Raw genomic sequence first — 14265 nt, 5'->3', positions numbered from 1 at the left:
AATCAAACCGTTCATTAAATATTCGCAAACATGTTAAAAACCTACTTTTGCGAACTAGTCCTAGGTTTTTCGCCCGATCGGAACCAGACCAGTCTAGGACAATTCTCTGGACTCTCTAGATCAAAAACTATCAAAAAAAAGTTGAACTTTTGCATTTGGATGGCTCTAATAGGGTCATTTATAAAATGGGCGTGTCAAAATACATTAAAAAGCCTATAAATCCTAAATAAAAACTCAGAACTTCACAAAAAGTGGTCAGCATATGTGACATAACATCATTAACAAGCATGAAAAATTCTATGGAGATCGGACGATAGGTGGCGCTATAACTGTTAAAAAGCTTTAAAATCATATATTTCCTATGGTAAACTGCCTGTATTGGCTGTAAATGGTCTTTTCCATCTCTGATCATATAATTTTCATATCATAATGTTCAAAACTAGTGCAATACAATTCTCTGGACTCACTAGATCAATAATTGTCAGAAAAAGTTGAACTACTTCATTTGGATAGCTATAATAGGTTCACTTCAAAATCTGGCCTTTACCAAGTGTCCCCGAAAGCCTATATCTCTTTAATCAATGCTCAGACCTTCTTAAAAACAAGTCAGAACGTGTGAAATATCACCCTGAACAAGCATGAAAATTTTCAGACAGATCGGACAAAATTTGCCTCTATAACAGTTAAAAAGGTGAAAATGATATGAATTAATGGCATGTTAAGCCAATAAGTGGTATTTTACTGCCCCCCGCTGTTTAAAATAGTCATTTTCTCATATTGGTATTGGTATCAGCCATGGTAAATCATGATAAATGATGGTGTGTGTGTGTGTGTGTGTGTGTGTGTGTGTGTGTGTGTGTGTGTGTGTGTGTGTGTGTGTGTGTGTGGTACAAATATAACAAAGGTTTTATTTTCCAACATGAAAACAAACATAACAGAGTGCTAGTGCACAAACAATAACCGACAATGATAATGGATGAGAGGGGAACTTAAATACACAGATCAAGACAAGGACAACAGGTGACGGTTATGATGATGAGGAGCAGGTGATGATGAGGAGGGTGATGAGGAGCAGGTGCAGGTGATGACGACAGATAGTGAATGTGATGAAGACAGAAGGTGAATGTGATGAAGGTGAATGTGACACCAATATCACTAAAACATTTGTGTGTGTGTGTGTGTGTGTGTGTGTGTGTGTGTGTGTGTGTGTGTAGCATTATTGTGTGTAGCATATGTAGCAAGTATGCATTATTGAGTTAACATGGAAACACTGGTTTGCTTTAGTGCAGAAAACTGGTCAAAATCATGAGGTTTAAAGTGAAAGTGAGCCAATAAGTGGTCTTCTACTGCCCTCTGCTGGCCATTCTACTTATTAATTAAATTTTTCCACATGTGCTTGCATTTATACTTGAATACACACTAAAAATCACTTATATAGCAATAACTATTATAACACAATCATATTTTGTCAGTGTTAATCACTTTATTTGCACTGACACTTCAAATAATTGCTAGTAATGTGGTAAATCATGGTAAATCATGGTTAACTATGCTGTGTGTGTGTGTCTGTGTGTGTGTGTGTGTGTGTGTGTGTGTGTGTGTGTGTGTGTGTGTGTGTGTGTGTGTGTGTGTGTGTGTGTGTGTGTAAGCATGCATTGAGTTAACATGGATAAACTGGTTTGCTTTAGTGCAGAAAACTGGTTTAAAGTGAAAGTGAGCCAATAAGTGGTCTTCTACTGCCCTCTGCTGGCCATTCTACTTATTAATGAAATATTTCAACATGTGCTTGCATTCATACTTGAATACACACTAAAAAAATCACTTATATAGCAATAACTTTTATAACACAATCATATTTTGTCAGTGTTAATCACTTTATTTGCACTGACACTTCAAATAATTGCTAGTAATGTGATAAATCAGGCTAGAAACATGGTAAATCAAAGTAAATAATACTAGATTGTCGTTTATCTCCTGGTAAATAATACTAGAACGTGGTATATCATGGTAAATCATGGTTAACTAAACTGTGTGTGTATGTGTGTGTGTGTGTGTGTGTGTGTGTGTGTGTGTAAGCATGCATTGAGTTAACATGGAAAAACTGGTTTGCTTTAGTGCAGAAAACTGGTTTAAAGTGAAAGTGAGCCAATAAGTGGTCTTCTAGTGCCCTCTGCTGGCCATTCTACTCAATAATGAAATATTTTAAGTCAAGTCAAGTCAAGTCAAGTATATTTGTATAGCGCTTTTCACAATACAGATTGTATCAAAGCAGCTTCACAGTATTAAATTAAAATAATACAACAAGGTTTGTTTCTAGTGGAATTTATTGATAAAATCAAATTAGATATCCCCAGAATATCCCCAACTGAGCAAGCCAAAGGCAACAGTGGCAAGGAACCGAAAAACTCCATCAAGTGACCTAATAGTGTCCTAAAACTCCATCAGGTGACCCAATGGAGAAAAAAAAAACCTTGGGAGAACCCAGGCTCAGTCGGGGGCCAGTTCTCCTCTGGCGTTTATTAACTAGAGGCCGGATTGTAATTTGAACTGTAAGATTAAAAATATTATATGAATGCCTGGCTGAAGAGATGCGACTTTAATCTAGTTTTAAACTGGGAGAGCGAGTCTGAGCAACGAACAGTATCAGGAAGGCTATTCCAGAGTTTTGGAGCTTTTACATGTGCTTTTGCATTCATACTTGGACACACACTAAAAATCACGTATATAACTAACTATTATAACACAATAATATTTTGTCAGTGTTCATCACCTCATTTGCACTGACACTTCACATAATTGCTAGTAATGTGGTTAATCATGCTAGAAACATTGTAAATCATAGTAAATAATACTGAAATGAGGTGTATCAAGGTAAATCATGCTAGAATCCTAATAAATCATTCTGGAACATGGTATATGATAGTAAATCATGCTAGAATCATATTAAATAATTCTAGAATGTGGCAAATCGTTGTGGGAGGAGCCTATTTTACTCAAATGGCTATAACTCAAGAAGTAAATGAGATATCTTCACCAAACTCAGTACACATGTGTATGGGTTCAATTTGAGGTCACAGTAAACAATTTTATGGAGATCGGACCATAGGTGGCGCTATAACTGTTAAAAAGCTTTAAAACCATATATATCCCATGGCAAATTGCCTGTATTGGCTGTAAATGGTCTTTTCCATCTATTATGTCAGTGGTTACATGCTTGCTAAATAAATCTTAATAACTTTTGATGCTTTTGTGCTTAAATGCCTTAAAGGCCTTAACTGCTTGAACCCCGATAAATGCTGCTTGCAGCTGTTCAAGCACGAAGTGCTGAAACCCTATTGTAATTGTACTGATTTTTATTAGGGGTTCAAGCACGAAGTGCTGAACACCTATTGTAATTGTACTGATTTTTATTATTATTATTATTATTATTCTTCTCCGCTAAAACGCATCGTGCAGCCCAAACCGTAAGTGATGGAGACTTGAAACTTTGTCAGATGGTAGTACAAAAATCGAGGAAAGGTTCAGAGAGTATGACCCCGATTGGCCTATAGGTGGCGCTATAGCAACCAAAAGCGCGAAACTGCTCATAACTCCTAGACCGTATGTCGTAGACTCAAGTGTCTTATATCATTGGAAAGCTGGACGCCTGACGAACAAAACGTATATCTCCGATTTCATTTCCGTCATGATAGATTTTCCGCCATTTTGAATTTTGTCAAAAATCTACTTTTGCGAACTAGTCCGTGGTTTTTCGTCCGATCGGAACCAAACCAGTGCAGAAATGTTCTCTGGAGTCTGAAGATCAATAATTATCGAAATAACGTCGATATTTCGATTCAAAGTCGCTAGGGGGCTCAAAATGAACGTTGTGGGAGGAGCCTATTTTACTAAAATGGCTATAACTCAAAAAGTAAATGAGATAGCTTCACCAAACTGGGTACACATATGTAGGATTTCAATCTGGGGTCACAGTAACAAAATAGCGACGATTGAACACTAGGTGGCGCTATAACATGAAAAAAACATGAAAAGGGCTATAACCACCTGACCGTTAGTCTGATTGACTTGAAAATTGGTATGCAGTGTCTTGGTCCAAGGTGCCATGTATGTCTATGAGGACATTGACGTATCTCAAAAAACATGGCCGCCATTGGCCAATGAAGTTGAGCACCTATTAGACAAGGTTAACGGAGGCCGATCGGAACGAAACTCGATGGGCATGTTCGACTCATGGCCCTAGAGGTCTGTAAAAATTTTGAAAGAAATCGGCCACTAGTTGGCGCTAACGAGTTTTATGGCTCTGTAATCACATGGTGTTACACTTATTGTCACAAAATGCATATCATTTGATAGATCTGCTCATGCTGAACAACTTTGCCTCTATAACCATTGCTGTCAATCAAACCGTTCATTAAATATTCGCAAACATGTTAAAAACCTACTTTTGCGAACTAGTCCTAGGTTTTTCGCCCGATCTGAACCAGACCAGTCTAGGACAATTCTCTGGACTCTCTAGATCAATAATTATCAAAAAAAAGTTGAACTTTTGCATTTGAGTGGCTGTAATAGGGTCATTTATAAAATGGGCGTTGCAAAATACACTCAAAAGCCTATAAATCCTAAATGAAAACTCAGAACTTCACAAAAATTGGTGAGCATATGTGACATATCATCATTAACAAGCATGCAAAATTTTTTGGAGATCGGACCAAATGTGGCGCTATAACAGTTAAAAGGCTTTAAAACCATATGTTTCCTATGGTAAACTGCCTGTATTGGCTGTAAATGGTCTGATCTGTAAAATGGTCTGTAAATCTCTGATCATATAATTTTCATATCATAATGTTCAAAACTAGTGCAATACAATTCTCTGTACTCACTAGATCAATAATTGTCAGAAAAAGTTGAACTACTTCATTTGGTTAGCTATAATAGGTTCACTTCAAAATGTGGCCTTTACCAAGTGTCCCCGAAAGCCTATATCTCTTTAATAAAAACAAGTCAGAACTTAAGAAGTTCTGCTCTTAAGAAGCATGAAAAATTTCAGACAGATCGGACAAAATTTGCCTCTATAACAGTTAAAAAGGTAAAAATGATATAACATGGCATATTAAGTCAATAAGTGGTATTGTACTGCCCCCTGCTGTCATTTCATCATACTACTCCCTAATATTGTTATATAATTCATATTTAGACTTTATAAAATCATTATTTTAACATTTACAATCACATTTTGTCAAAACTCATCTATTGAAGTATTACTATTGACAATTCTGTCAAATTAAGGAATGGAATCCTGAAACGAAAGTAAAAACGGAGGCCGCCATTTAGGCCACGCCCCCCCAGTACAAATTCACTCATAACTCGAAAACGGAAAGACGCTGCACGCTCAAATTTTGATGGTAAGGACCTCTCTTGATCGAAACGTATCGTCGCGGGCCTCGGGCCTTCCAGAGATAAAAGCCCTGAAATATATGCCTTTGAACGATCAGAACTCCCGGTCCCAATCGCCCAAAAACACCGCGATGGTCTCATTCAACAAGACTCCTCAAGCACTATCTATGCTCTGAGTTTCAGAATTTTTCGCCTTTTGGTTCCGGAGATAAAAGTGATAAACCAAATTCCCATTCATTCATTCATTAATTCAATCAATCACTTCAACTGTTGCACCACTAGAAACACACCACTGTTGTCCACTGGAGGGAGCAGCAGGATTACACATGATCTTTTTATTCGCTTTCAGTATTGGGAAACAAACAAATGCTTTAAAAAGCAATCTTTTTTATTATGATGTTTTTTATTTTATTATGATATTTGTATATATTTTATTTTTTAATTTTTTATTATGATTATTATGAAGTTTTATATTATTAGATAAAGAAATGCCTATAGACAATTAAATATTATTATTATTATTATTATTACGGACTGGTAATACAGATCACAAAGAAATATGTGAAATGGTTAGACCATTAAAAGATATTTTCACAATATCACATCCTAAAAACATGGAAAACATATTTATCTTTGTGTGTGTGTGTGTGTGTGTGTGTGTGTGTGTGTGTGTGTGTGTGTGTGTGTGTGTGTGGATGTGTGTGTGGATGTGTTTGTGTGTGTCTGTGTGTGTCTGTGTGTGTAAGCATGCTTAATGGAAAGAACATGGAGAAACTGCTTTGTTTTACTGGTGGATAAAAAAGTCTTTCAAATGAAAGTGAGTCAATTAGTGGTCTTCTACTGCCCTCTGCAGGACATTCTACTTAATAAAATATTTTCACCTGTGCTTTTGCATTAATTTTTGTATAAAGTATATAATTACTTGCATGAAAATCACCTATTATAACACAATCATGTTTTGTCAAAGTTTATCACTTCATTTGTACTGAGCTCTCAGTTTGAACAATTCTGCCCCTCAATCTGAAAATGGTGTTATACAGAGGAGATTTGCAATTATCATTTTGTTACCTATCTTTTATTTTAAATATCTACATCTACAACAAAATGTGTGTGCATGTGTGTGTTCAAGCATGGTTAGTGTATTAAGTATTATTGTTTAAGTATTATTGTTTTCATTTATATTTCATTCTGCTCACTAAAATATTATTTTTCATTTTTTTTTCCATTTGAAATATTGTTTAAACTTAATAAAATCATTAAAATAACATTTCAAATCATATTTTGTCTGTTTATAAATCCCACAGACTCACATTGGCTGCAATACTAATGTTTTTGTAAGACACAGACCTGATAGTCTAATCTGTGTGTATTGTGCATATATTATTGATATTATTACTATTGCAAATCATGTTATTGTAACTCATATCTTAATAGAATATTATTTGTAATTTTAATTCTTTATTTCTTAATTGATTTTTTTATGATTACTACAGATATTATCACCAAAGATATCAACTACACCTTCACTTTTAGTATTGATACGCTGCACACACAGCACAATCACACACTCACTAATGCATTCAAATAAATGTAATCTTAATGTGCTACTTTATTTGTACATGATTAGAGTGAACAGAAATCTAAGACTATTTTTCTTCTTTTGTTAAAGCCATTTCAGACTACAAGTAAGCATTATATTACTAATCATCTATTTTAAAGGTGCCATACAATTGAAAACTGTATTTATCTTGGCATAGTTGAATGGTAAGAGTTCTGGACATGGAACTGACATACCGTGAGCCTCAAACACCATTGTTTCCTCCTTCATGTGTAAATCTCCTGTTTGCAAAAGACCGCTGAAAAATGAGTGAATCCCAGCATAACACTGACTGTGACGTTGGAGTCAGGATCATTAATATTTATACCCCCCAAATTTGCATATACCAGCCCATGTTCTAGGCCAGGCAGTGTTAACGTGGACCTGCACAGCTGAATCATCAGAAGATCTGCAGGTATTGTGAAGAAGCAAGCAAGGACAATAGTGAAAATGGCAGATCATGGATATAAATGTTATGTTCGAGGCTGTGCTGCAGATTTGAGAACTTTTCATTCCCTTCCCACAAAACTGTCAACAGGCATGGTTGATGTTTACAACAGGATACCTCACCATTTTAATTCAAAGCTGTTAGTTTGCTCTGCCCATTTTACCACAGACAGTTTTTCTAACCTGGGAGTGGGACAATATCAAGCAGGTTTCGCTCATTGTTTGATACTGAAGAAGGGGGCAGTTCCAACTAATGTTATATTTCCATTACAACCCCTACCGCAAGCAGAAAGTAACATTAGTGATTTTATCCACTACTTGACTGTTGAAGACATTTCTGTTTCAGAGATATCAGAGAACAATTTAAAATATATCAATGCATTCTACAGCACCTTTAAAATAATTATTTAAAATGGAGATCAGGCCATATAATCACAAAAACAGGAAAAGGGCTATAACCACCTGACCATTAGTTCGATTGACTTTAAAATTGGCATGCAGTGTCTTGGTCCAAGGTGCCATGTATGTCTATGCCGCCATCGGTTTTTAGCCCGATCGGAAATATACCAGTGCAGTACAATTTTCTGGAAGCTCTAGATCAATAATTATATAAAAAACTTAAACTTTACCCATTGGGTAGCCATAACAGGATCATTTAGAAAATGGTTATGGCAAAAAACACTCAAAAGCCTGTAAATCCTAAACAAAAACTCAGACAACTCACTAAACTGCCTTATGTGCTTAAAGACCCTAAATGCTTGAACCCCGCTAAATGCTGCTTGCAGCTTTAATTATTATTATTTTTCTTCTGCCGTAAAACGCATCGTGCAGCCCAAACCGTAAGTGCTAGAGACTTGAAACTTTGCCAGATGGTAGTACAAAAATCGAGGAGAGGTTATCAAAATATGACCCCGATTGGCCCATAGGTGGCGCTACAGTGCAAAAAACAAAAAAAAATCACATTTTTGCTTAAATCTCATTAACCGTTTGTCACAGACTCAAGTGTCTTATATCATTGGAATCCTTGGGTCAAGCCGAACAAAAAAGGCCTCAAGGATTTCATTTCCGGTATGGAAATTTTCCGCCATTTTGAATTATGTCCAAAACCTACTTTTGCGAACTAGTCCCTGGTTTTGTGTCCGATCGGAACCAAACCAGTGCAGAAATGTTCTCTGGAGTCAGAATATCAATAATTATCGAAAAAAAGTTGAAATTTCGATTGACGGTCGCTAAGAGGCGCCAAAATATTTGAAGAAGGCGGAGCCTATTTTACTAAAATGGCTATAACTCCAGAAGTAAATGAGGTATCTTCACCAAACTCGGTACACCTGTGTAAGAAGTCAATCTGAGGTCACAGTAAAAAGATTGCGGCGATTGGCCACATGGTGGCGCTATAACATGAAAAAAACATAAATAAGGCTGTAACCACCTGACCGTTAGTCCGATTGACTTGAAAATTGGTATGCAGTGTCTTGGTCCAAGCTGTCATGTATATCTATGAGGACATTGGTGTATCTCAAAAAACATGGCCGCCATCGGCCAATAAAATTTGAGCACCTATTAGACAAGGTTAACGGAGGCCGATCGGAACAAAACTCAGTGGGCATGTTCGACTCATGGCCCTAGAGGTCTGTAAGAATTTTGAAAGAAATCGGCCACTAGTTGGCGCTAACGAGTTTTATGGCTCTGTAATCACGTGGTGTTACACTTATCATCACAAAATGCATATCATTTGATAGACCTGCTCATGCTGAACAACTTTGCCTCTAGAACCATTGCTGTCAATCAAACAGTTTATTAATTATTCACGAATATGTTAAAAACCTACTTTTGCGAACTAGTCCCTGGTTTTTTGCCCGATCGGAACCAAACGAGTCTAGGACAATTCTCTGGACTCTCTAGATCAATAATTATCAAAAAAAAGTTGAAATTTCGATTGACGGTCGCTAAGAGGCGCCAAAATATTTGAAGAAGGCGGAGCCTATTTTACTAAAATGGCTATAACTCCAGAAGTAAATGAGGTATCTTCACCAAACTCGGTACACCTGTGTAAGAAGTCAATCTGAGGTCACAGTAAAAAGATTGCGGCGATTGGCCACATGGTGGCGCTATAACATGAAAAAAACATAAATAAGGCTGTAACCACCTGACCGTTAGTCCGATTGACTTGAAAATTGGTATGCAGTGTCTTGGTCCAAGCTGTCATGTATATCTATGAGGACATTGGTGTATCTCAAAAAACATGGCCGCCATCGGCCAATAAAATTTGAGCACCTATTAGACAAGGTTAACGGAGGCCGATCGGAACAAAACTCAGTGGGCATGTTCGACTCATGGCCCTAGAGGTCTGTAAGAATTTTGAAAGAAATCGGCCACTAGTTGGCGCTAACGAGTTTTATGGCTCTGTAATCACGTGGTGTTACACTTATCATCACAAAATGCATATCATTTGATAGATCTGCTCATGCTGAACAACTTTGCCTCTAGAACCATTGCTGTCAATCAAACAGTTTATTAATTATTCACGAATATGTTAAAAACCTACTTTTGCGAACTAGTCCCTGGTTTTTCGCCCGATCGGAACCAGACCAGTCTAGGACAATTCTCTGGACTCTCTAGATCAATAATTATCAAAAAAAAGTTAAAATTTTGCTTTTGGTTGGCTAGAAGAGGATCATTTATAAAATAGGCTTGTCCAAATACACTCAAACGTCTATAAAGCCTAAATAAAAACTCAGAACTTCACAAAAATTGATGGGCATATGTGAAATAACATGCTAAAGAAGCATGGAAATTTTTATGGAGATCGGACCATAGGTGGCGCTATAACTGTTAAAAAGCTTTGAAAACCATATATTTCCTATGGTAAATTTCCTGTATTGGCTGTAAATGGACTTTTCCATCTATTATTTCAGTGGTTAAAAGCTTTCTAAATAAATCTTAATGTCTTAAATGCTTATGTGTTTAAAGGCCTTAAATGCTTGAACCCCGATAAATGCTGCTTGCAGCTTTAATTATTATTATTATTTTCCCCTAAAACGCATCGTGCAGCCCAAACCGTAAATGCTGGAGACTTGAAACTCAGCCAAATGGTAGTCCTCAATTTGGGGAGAACCTATCAAAGTATGACCCCGATTGGTCAATAGGTGGCGCTATAGCAAGCAAAAGTATGAAATCAGCCATAACTCCTAGACGGTTTGTCATAGAATCAAGTGTCTTATATCACTGTAATCCTTGGCTCAAGACGGTCAAAACGTATATCTCCGATTTCATTTCCGCCTGGGAAAATTTTCCGCCATTTTGAATTTTCTCAAAAACCTACTTTTGCGAACTAGTCCTAGGTTTTTCGTCCGATTGGAACCAAACCAGTGCAGAAATGTTCTCTGGAGACTGAATATCAATAATTATCGAAAAAAAGTTGAAATTTCGATTCACGGTCGCTAGGGGGCGCCAAAACGTACGTTGTGGGAGGAGCCTATTTTACTAAAACGGCTATAACTCGAGAAATAAATGAGGTATCTTCACCAAACTCGGTACACATGTGTAACAGTTCAATTTGAGGTCACAGTAAAAAAATCGCAACGATTGAACAGTAGGTGGCGCTATAACTTGAAAAAAACATGAAAAGGGCTATAACCACCTGACCGTTTGTCCGATTGACTTGAAAATTGGTATGCAGTGTCTTGGTCCAAGGTGCCATGTATGCCTATGAGGACATTGACGTATCTCAAAAAACATGGCTGCCATCGGCCAATGAAGTTTGAGCACCTATTAGACAAGGTTAACGGAGGCTGATCGGAACGAAACTCGATGGGCATGTTCGACTCATGGCCCAAGAGGTCTGTAAGAATTTTGAAAGAAATCAGCCACTAGTTGGTGCTAACGAGTTTTTTTGGCTCTGTAATCACGTGGTGTTGCATACATCCACACAATATGCATATCAGTTGATAGATCTCCTCATACTGAACAACTTTGCCTCAAGAACCATTGCTGTCAATCAAACCGTTCATTTAATATTCGCAAACATGTTAAAAACCTACTTTTGCGAACTAGTCCTAGGTTTTTTGCCCAATCGGAACCAAACCAGTCTAGGACAATTCTCTGGACTCTCTAGATCAATAATTATCAAAAAAAAGTTGAACTTTTGCATTTGGATGGATGTAATAGGGTCATTTATAAAATGGGCGTGGCAAAATACACTAAAAAGCCTATAAATCCTAAACGAAAACTCAAAACTTCACAAAAATTGGTGAGCATATGTCACATAACATCATTAACAAGCATGCCAAATTTTATGGACATCGGACCAAAGGTGGCACTATAACTGTTAAAAAGCTTTAAAACCACATATTTCCTATGGTAAATTGCCTGTATTGGCTGTAAATGGACTTTTCAATCTATTATTTCAGTGGTTAAAAGCTTTCTAAATAAATCTTAATGTCTTAAATGCTTATGTGCTTAAAGGCCTTAAATGCTTGAACCCCGATAAATGCTGCTTGCAGCTTTAATTATTATTATTATTTTTCTTCTGCCGTAAAACGCATCGTGCAGCCCAAACCGTAAGTGCTAGAGACTTGAAACTTTGCCAGATGGTAGTACAAAAATCGAGGAGAGGTTATCAAAATATGACCCCGATTGGCCCATAGGTGGCGCTACAGTGCAAAAAACAAAAAAAAATCATATTTTTGCTTAAATCTCATTAACCGTTTGTCACAGACTCAAGTGTCTTATATCATTGGAATCCTTGGGTCAAGCCGAACAAAAAAGGCCTCAAGGATTTCATTTCCGGTATGCAAATTTTCCGCCATTTTGAATTATGTCCAAAACCTACTTTTGCGAACTAGTCCCTGGTTTTGTGTCCGATCGGAACCAAACCAGTGCAGAAATGTTCTCTGGAGTCAGAATATCAATAATTATCGAAAAAAAGTTGAAATTTCGATTGACGGTCACTAAGGGGCGCCAAAATGTTTGAAGAAGGCGGTGCCTATTTTACTAAAATGGATATAACTCCAGAAGTAAATGAGGTATCTTCACCAAACTCGGTACACCTGTTTAAGAGGTCAATCTGAGGTCATAGTATAAAGATTGCGGCGATTGGCCACATGGTGGCGCTATAACATGAAAAAAACATAAATCAGGCTGTAACCACCTGACCGTTAGTCCGATTGACTTGAAAATTGGTATGCAGTGTCTTGGTCCAAGCTGTCATGTATATCTATGAGGACATTGGTGTATCTCAAAAAACATGGCCGCCATCGGCCAATGAAGTTTGAGCACCTATTAGACAAGGTTAACGGAGGCCGATCGGAACAAAACTCGGTGGGCATGTTCGACTCATGGCCCTAGAGGTCTGTAAGAATTTTGAAAGAAATCGGCCACTAGTTGGCGCTAACGAGTTTTATGGCTCTGTAATCACGTGGTGTTACACTTATCATCACAAAATGCATATCATTTGATAGACCTGCTCATGCTGAACAACTTTGCCTCTAGAACCATTGCTGTCAATCAAACAGTTTATTAATTATTCACGAATATGTTAAAAACCTACTTTTGCGAACTAGTCCCTGGTTTTTCGCCCGATCGGAACCAGACCAGTCTAGGACAATTCTCTGGACTCTCTAGATCAATAATTATCAAAAAAAAGTTAAAATTTTGCTTTTGGTTGGCTATAAGAGGATCATTTATAAAATAGGCGTGTCCAAATACACTCAAACGTCTATAAAGCCTAAATAAAAACTCAGAACTTCACAAAAATTGATGGGCATATGTGAAATAACATGCTAAAGAAGCATGGAAATTTTTATGGAGATCGGACCATAGGTGGCGCTATAACTGTTAAAAAGCTTTGAAAACCATATATTTCCTATGGTAAATTTCCTGTATTGGCTGTAAATGGACTTTTCCATCTATTATTTCAGTGGTTCAAAGCTTTCTAAATAAATCTTAATGTCTTAAATGCTTATGTGTTTAAAGGCCTTAAATGCTTGAACCCCGATAAATGCTGCTTGCAGCTTTAATTAGGGGTTCAAGCACGAAGTGCTGAAACCCTATTGTATTTGTAAGGATTTTTATTAGGGGTTCAAGCACGAAGTGCTGAAACCCTATTGTAATTGTGCTGATTTTTATTATTTTTCTTCTGCCGTAAAACGCATTGTGCAGCCTAAACCGTAAGTGCTGGAGACTTGAAACTTTGCCAAATGGTAGTACAAAAATCGAGGAGAGGTTCAGAGAGTATGACCCCAATTGGCCCATAGGTGGCGCTATAGCAACCAAAAGCGCGAAACTGCTCATAACTCCTAGACCGTATGTCGTAGACTCAAGTGTCTTATATCATTGGAAAGCTGGATCCATGACGAACAAAACGTATATCTCCGATTTCATTTCCGGTATGCAAATTTTTCCGCCATTTTGAATTTTGTCAAAAACATACTTTTGCGAACTAGTCCTAGGTTTTTTGTCCAATCGGAACCAAACCAGTGCAGAAATGTTCTCTGGAGTCTGTATATCAATAATTATAGAAAAAAAGTTGAAATTTCGATTCATGGTTGCTAGGGGGCGCAAAACTAATGTTGTGGGAGGAGCCTATTTTACTAAAAGGGCTATAACTCAAGAAGTAAATGAGGTATCTTCACCAAACTCGGTACACATGTGTATGAGTTCAATCTTGGGTCACAGTAAAACAATCGCGACGATTGAACACTAGGTGGCGCTATAACATGAAAAAAACATGAAAAGGGCTATGACCACCTGACCGTTAGTCCGATTGACTTGAAAATTGGTATGCAGTGTCTTGGTCCAAGGTGCCATGTATGTCTATGAGGACATTG

The 14265-nt window shown here is 37.2% G+C and overlaps 1 long non-coding RNA gene across 1 annotated transcript in view; it reads left to right on the top strand.

Annotated features, from left to right (window-relative positions):
* Positions 1–1014: 1014 nt before the first annotated feature.
* The window catches only part of LOC311080757, an 82146-nt gene continuing 68895 nt past the window's right edge, over positions 1015–14265 (top strand). The window contains exon 1 of the long non-coding RNA XR_014605714.1: positions 1015–1119. This is a non-coding gene — a long non-coding RNA (uncharacterized lncRNA). The remainder of the gene's footprint in view (positions 1120–14265) is intronic.

Source organism: Abramis brama, assembly GCF_963993115.1.
Source record: "Abramis brama genome assembly, chromosome: 4".
Taxonomy (NCBI): Eukaryota; Metazoa; Chordata; class Actinopteri; order Cypriniformes; family Leuciscidae; genus Abramis; species Abramis brama.
The sequence above is the reverse complement of the archived record's forward strand: the minus strand, read 5'-3'. Positions and strand labels throughout refer to the sequence as shown.